At 34.3% G+C, this 7,228-nt stretch overlaps 1 long non-coding RNA gene across 1 annotated transcript; it reads right to left on the bottom strand.

Annotated features, from left to right (window-relative positions):
* Positions 1 to 3,311: 3,311 nt before the first annotated feature.
* Positions 3,312 to 4,109, bottom strand: LOC145062206 (uncharacterized). The gene is made up of 2 exons (XR_013687478.1): positions 3,593 to 4,109; positions 3,312 to 3,514 (listed from the first exon to the last, which is right to left on the bottom strand). It is a non-coding gene; the product is annotated as an uncharacterized LOC145062206 (long non-coding RNA).
* Between the last annotated feature and the right edge of the window lie 3,119 nt (positions 4,110 to 7,228).

The following is a 7,228-nucleotide window of genomic DNA, read 5'->3' as shown; positions in this document are numbered from 1 at the left end:
CTTTCTCTCTCTAGAACACACACATATGAAAATGATAGCTCCCTTGCAATATGGCCAATCCCTACACTCCTAGCTTGCTCCTATATATAGGTATGGACCCAAAGTACAAAGCCCAAACCGAAAACCCAATTGCTTGACCGAAAAGACATTAGTTTTCGGTCCAAGCTACCACAAAACCCAAGATGGTTTTCGGTCCTAGACCGAAAACAATAAATGCTTAGAAAAGCAAAGTATAAACCAAATTTTAGACCCAACATAAACGATGAAATATCCAAAGGAAGTTACATGAAACCTACAATTAGTTAATCACTACAGATAGATAACAATGTATAGATGGCTAACGTTCGATGTGCTTAAATGGGGGTAATTTGACGTATGTTATGGTGTGCACGAGGGATGATGATAGATAATTGTCATACATTAGGAGTTGTCATTAAGTTCATATCAAATCTGAGAAAAGAGCATTGGCAAGCCCTCAAGTGGCTGATATGCTAATTGAAAGGAAACTTTAAGGTAACTGAAAAGAAACTTTGAGGTTCCCCTTTCAGACTAGTAAGGGCTATATTGGAATCATTTGTAGATGAAATTGTGTATGGTTGTTCATATTCATGTAAGGGCACTATAAGTTCTGTTTTTGTAGTTAAGGAATGATATGTGCATATTGAATCATGTATTTTGTACATATTCCTAATACTTTTAGCTATAATTGTGCTTAATTTAGGACAAAATGTACTTAATATATTTAATTTCTGCTTTGTAGTAGCGAAGACATTCTTTGGATGAAAAGGAAGCAAATGAGCAGCTGCAATCAGGGACATGTGGGCTAAGATAATTGAAGGAGAAAGAAACAAGATTTCTGAAGCCCACGGTATGTGGAATTCCTGTCATCCTATGGTGAACGGAATCTTCGCGAGCATTGAAGCTGACTTAGAGAAGATGCATGGAAAAAGAGAACCACGCTATAGAGCCTATTTACCATAGCGTGGGAGTCAGAATTATGGAAAGTATAAACATTAGAACATTAGGTCGAATTGAGGGACTTCTAGCCGGTTTTTTGGAGAACGATTACCACCAAAACCCTATGGAAAACGTTGGGAAGATCAGAAATCGATTGTAGCTCAAGAGTTGAAGAGATCTAGATGAAAACAACATTGATCTATTCTGTTTACTAGCTCTAATCATGTCTAGTCTTATTTTCATTGATTTAGTGTGTGTGTTTTTGTTATGATGAGAGCCTGTTTTGTTGGTGAAGATAAACCTTTTAACTGTATTAGAGAGCACTACCGATCCATAGTTTGTGCTTGGTTGCTTGACTCGATAATAAGAAAGCAACTATTAGATTTATCGTACATAGCCAAATTCATCATAATATCGATTTCGTGTTACTTGTGTTTAACCATAACATAGTAGTCATAAATTGGTAATGACTAGATTTTTTTTTATCATAATAACTAGTTTCTTAATCATTTGGTAACCAATAGCAAGTGATGTCCAGCCTAGCTGGGTTGATGCACTGGATTTTATACCCATGTGGGGCATGAGGTTGTGAGTTCGATTTCCTTAAATTACCTGTTGTGGTGCCATATGTAGGGAAGTTTTCCTTAGAAATCCCTATATGGGTTGAGTTTGCCCTGTAAAGGAGCTCTAACCCGGGATACTCGTTGAAATATTACGAGTAGACTTCCACTTAATTCGTTTGTCATTTCCAAAAAAATGGTAAACAATAATAATAATTAACTAAGAAATCAACCATATGGAAAATGGGGGATTCAAATCTAACAAAAGTACCTTTTAATATTGAATTTACTTAGTTAAGTTGTTTGACTTACGTTCTTCTAATCTTGCAAAGTCAGTAAAACCCCCCATTTAAAGTTTGTTTCTTAGTTTAATTAATAATACTTATTTTCTAAATTGAAATTACATGCTTTGTGTTCGACACCCGACTTACCAAAACTATTTTATAATCCGACTAGGTACACTAGGTGCACAAATTAGTTAAGTTAGTTAGATTTATAGATTTAAAAGTTGATAGCTATAATTTTACACATCAGGGAATATCAATAAGGTGGATGTACAAAATTCAGAAGTTTGTTGCTCTTTCTAGCACATAAGAAGAATACACAACCATTGCACAACAAACAAATATCTTATTTGGTTGAATATAACTTCCAATCAGAGTTATATATGAAACCAAAAGATTGTATTCTTTATTTTGACAACCACAATTTGGTTTATTTTGTGAAGAATTGATGTCTAGAGTATGATGAAACACATTCGAGATGAGATATTACTTCATCGGAGAGTTTATCATCCTAACAGTAACGATATGTTGTTATTAAGAAAAGTCCTTTATATGAAAAATCCAACAAACATGTTTACTAAGTTGGTCGACAATAAAATAGTTGAAGTTTTGCATAACTTCAACTGACATTCAAGTTGATTGATGAGAAAGTGTCAAACTAGAGAGAGATAAAGGATGCCATACAGTTTTTTGTTTACGAGAGTTGCATGCCTTTGAAGGCGTTTAGTTTGGTGATCAGCCTCCAAATGAAATATTGTTGAGTTGTGGAATTTGTTGATAGTAAATAGAACGCGCGTGATCGCCGTCTAACAATACAATGGCCAATAACTATCCTTTAAGATAATGTGCATTCGTAAATATCGATCCTATCAATATTCTGCTTGCGTGTACATTTTACTACTATTATCCTAACAATTATATATAAGTTACATATTATTTTAAATGGTTCAGTCTAAGATTGCATGATAACAAAAAATATGTTTTTTTCTAACTTTAGTCCTAATCTTATCATTTAATCAATCAACAAAATATTTATATGAATTATCTTCATTTCCTCTTATTATTTTTATAAAATGCGTACAGATAAAATGTAGGGTAGTAATGTGGTCCAAGCTCTAATCTCAAATCTGTAAGGGCAGTTAAATTTCACGAAAAAGTCAATTTTATTATTTAATTGACATCTCTGTTATTCAAATAAAATCAATAAATTACTATCTCTGTAATATGTAAAAATATATGGTTTTATTGAAAAAAAAAGCCTTCGAAAAGAACTCTATTTTGTTCCCGAAACGATGCTTCTTGCTTGATGTCAATAGGAAAAAACAATAGATGTTTAACCTGAATTCAGTTAGTACAGATTGTTCAATCTAGAAAAGTTATAATCGATCTATATCTTAAATAATCTCTAACTATTAGTACACTAAATTACAAAACACTGTGTCTTTAAACTATGTTTAATAATCCTTTTTGTGAAATTGAGAGAAAATATCCTATTTCACGTGGGATGACGTAGCACAATCACATGCAAACATGTGAAATATAATGAAAAATTACATATAATGTTTAATCTAACATTTACAATCGTAGCAAAACCTTCTTTTTTTTGCCCGGAAAAAAAAAATTAAAACATAAAATAATAATCCACATAAGAACTATTTGGTTAAAATAATGCAAGTGCAACGCAGTTCATCTTTTAGGAGAGCACAAAAGTGCCTGCAAAATACAAACATGTTCATGGTATCAACGAATCTTTACCATCTTTAAGCATGAAAATATCAAAAAATTAATTACCCAGCATGTGTATATATATCATACGTTGAGACAATATGTGTATCTTCTCCGGTGTCTTGCCATAGATTCTAACTTCTGCAGCATTTCATCTGGTGTCAAGATTTCCCCAGGTGAACTAAGGAACACAGTCCGGTGAAGTGGAGGAGACCAGAGGCCGCTTTGGGAGTAATCAAATCCGAACTCCGATACATCTGCAAATTTCACAAGAAGCCTCTCGGATACAGATCTTGAAACCAACTGAACTTTGAAAGAAGATGTTGGAGACTGGATGTCGGACATGTTAATGGTGGGAATTGAAGGAGACATGATGTGAGAGGGGTTGATGTATGCTAATGAAAGGGAGATGAAGATGAAAATGGAGGTTGGGTGGAGTGGGGTGGGGTTGGGGTTGGGGTAAGGGTAGAGGTAGGGGTGAGGATAGAGAAGTGTATGGTTGTATGTAATCATGGGATATCGACGTGGGTAGCATGATTGGAAGCCTTATTTTGGTCCATTGGGTGATTATATTTTTTAGTGTGCGATCGGACCTAAAGAATAACATGGTTGAATTGGCATTATTTATAAATTCTTGTTTCCTTTTTCTTCAATTTTATAAATTAGTAATATATTAAAAAAACTGGATAGACTTTTTCATTTACAGTTTGAGAATTATCCACTGTTAAAGTTTGTATACAAGTGCCTCATTTCGTTTGGTTCGCTCTTGAAAAGGTTAGTTAAAAGTCCAGGCAAGAAAAAGAAATGGAAAAATAGATCACTGGGAATGTCGATGTTCAGATCTTGGGAGTTGAACTCCGTCGACTACCTACATTAATAATTGTGAACCGTGGCCCTTTCTCTGCCAACCAAAGTGAATTTGTTCTCTATCTTTCCATTAAGTGTGATGTTGCCAAGAAGCTCTTGATTAAAATCGGGGCAAGGTGGAATGTTAATATTATTGATGTCTGGAGCGTATATCGATAAAAATCTCTCTAAATTAAATTGCCAAAACTTGTATTGATCGAGTTAAAGACCCCTAGTATAGGCAATTTCACTTAGTTTTTAAAGTAGCCAATTTGAAGAATAATTTGTGTGGAAAACATCCTCATAACACCAAATTTTTTAACAATAGATTAATTTGTCAAAAGAAGTATATATGATAACATCACAATCAATATAAGGGCACCACATCACAATCAATATAAGGACATCTACAATCACATCATCATTTCACTTTTTATTCAACTATATATTCTTTAACATTCATACTCTATTAGCTACGAAATAGTTATGGGCTACCGACAGAGGAGATGAGCTACATAATAGCTGCGAAATACTGATAGATTTATAATTTGCATTATTATTATTATTATTATTATTATTATTATTATTATTATTATTTTCTTTATTCAAGTCTTCAATTTTTTTATTGTTTTTTTATATATTTAAATCACAGACAATTGAAAATCATAACTAATACTAATAATATCTATAACCATAATGATAACAAATGTGTTTAGCACACAAACAAACAAATGAGAAAGAAAAGTACATTTAACACATCAATAAGGTAAAATAATCTACGTTTAATGTATAAATGATGAAAAATGATGATAATTATGAGAAATATGTATATTTGTATGTGCATTTATGTATTTATGTATGTATGTGTATGTGTATGTATATGCTTATGTGTATGCGTATGTATGTATTTATGTGTGTATGTGTATGTATGCGTTTGTTTGTATGTGTATGTATGTATTTATATGTGTATGTGTATGTGTATGTGTATGTGTATGTTTACGTATGTATATGTATGTGTATGTATGTATTTGAGTGTGTATACGTATGTGTATGTTTATGTGTGTATGTGTATGTCTATGTATTTAAAAGAAACAAAGTAGCTTGTTATTGGAAGTGTAAGGATTACAATCTAAAACCATGAAACGAGTAATGGATCCCAAAGGTGCACACGACTTTATGAACGATATTAATAGTTATAAGTTGGTGAAAATATAGATATTAATGTACAATGGAAGTGTGAAAAAAAAGAACCTGAATAACCACGTTTGGTGCCCGAAAATACAAAAATAAGAAAAATCTATAGGTAATTACTTACGGATTGGTAATTGAATTCTGACGGAAAGCCCTATCCGTAGCTATTTTGTAGGTAACATATCCCGTCATCTCCCCTTGGCCATTCATGAAGTGGGGGATGAATATAGTAGAAAAGTTACCTAAGGCACCATGAGGAAAACTCTTTATCCTGGTAATGCTGAGTACTTCTTAAAATGGATAGAAGTTGAAACCTTTGCTGAAGTATGAGACAAGGAATTGGTCTCGCTTATGAAGCGTAATATATCTGACTAGGTTCGGGATCCCTGCGTAGATCATATGTGATAATGGATCCCAATTTATAAGCAAAAGGACTAGATACTTTTGCACTAGTTGGAGGAATAAAATGATAATGTCCACTCCTATTTACTCTCAAAGTAATGGCCAAACTAAATCTAGCAATAAGATCATAGTCAATAATCTAAAGAAAAGGTTGGATGAGAAGAAAGGAAGATGGGCATATGAACTTCCTCTCATCCTATGGGCTAAGGATGAGCGTGGGACGGAAATGGTACTGACCCGTACCGTTCCTAATTTCCTGAAAACCGAATTTAATCAAAAGTCAATCCCGAGTACTGAACCGAATTAGCATCACCGGCACTGGTATCGGGAATGGTACCGGTTGGCGGTACTAGTACCGGTACCGGCGGTACCGAATCCGGAATTTCGAGAATTTGGAGTATCGAGTATCATCCCATATTTTTAAATTTGGTATTGTTTGGTATCGGTTCCAGTACGGTACCGGTACGAGATTGGGATTTGGTACAAACTGCTCATCCCTACTATGGGCAGATATGACCACTTCAAACGTAACCAATAGCCGAACTCCATACTCCTTGGTGTTTGGGACGGAAGTTGTGATCCTTACTGAGGTTGTAATCCCAACAACAAGATATTTACTGGAAGATCAAGAGAACAACAATAAAATCCTAGCCCAGGATCTTGACACTATTGATGAACTCAGGGATCTTGCTAAGATCTGATGGGTTTGAGCCACAAGAACATCCTATGTGCTCATGCAAACCCTAATGCTTGGATCTAGGTTTCTCTAATTGTACATGCATTCATCCAAGACTTTCTAGGCCTACATCTAATGATAATAATTTGAAATTATAATGATCAAACCAGATCTAGAAAATTACCTCTTGTGGTTTGCTTGAATCTTTCTTCTTCCTTGAGCTTAGAGTCACAAGTGTAACTCCTCTAATGACTTACAAATACCAACTAGCAAGAGAGTAGTATTTTAGAGAGGGAGGAGGCACACAAATCGGCTCTAGGGTTCTAGGAAAGCAAGTGGCCAATTTCTGTAACCTAAGGGATCTATTTATACTGTGAGCAGCTAGGGTTTTAGTCAAAACCCTAATGGATAGTTTAAACATTAAGGAGCCCATGGAGCCTTCTGGAATAAGGCCATGGACGAAAGTATGATGGACTCCCATTATAATTTCGTTCACCCCTTAGTCCATTAGGTTTCCTAGCCCAAAATATAACTATCAAACAATTGACAGTTTAAGTCCTTTTATTCAATTAATCTCTTTTAGTCAC

Source organism: Lactuca serriola, chromosome 7 (genome assembly GCF_051521515.1).
Source record: "Lactuca serriola cultivar US96UC23 chromosome 7, Lser_US96UC23_V15, whole genome shotgun sequence".
NCBI classification, from domain to species: Eukaryota; Viridiplantae; Streptophyta; class Magnoliopsida; order Asterales; family Asteraceae; genus Lactuca; species Lactuca serriola.
The sequence above is the reverse complement of the archived record's forward strand: the minus strand, read 5'-3'. Positions and strand labels throughout refer to the sequence as shown.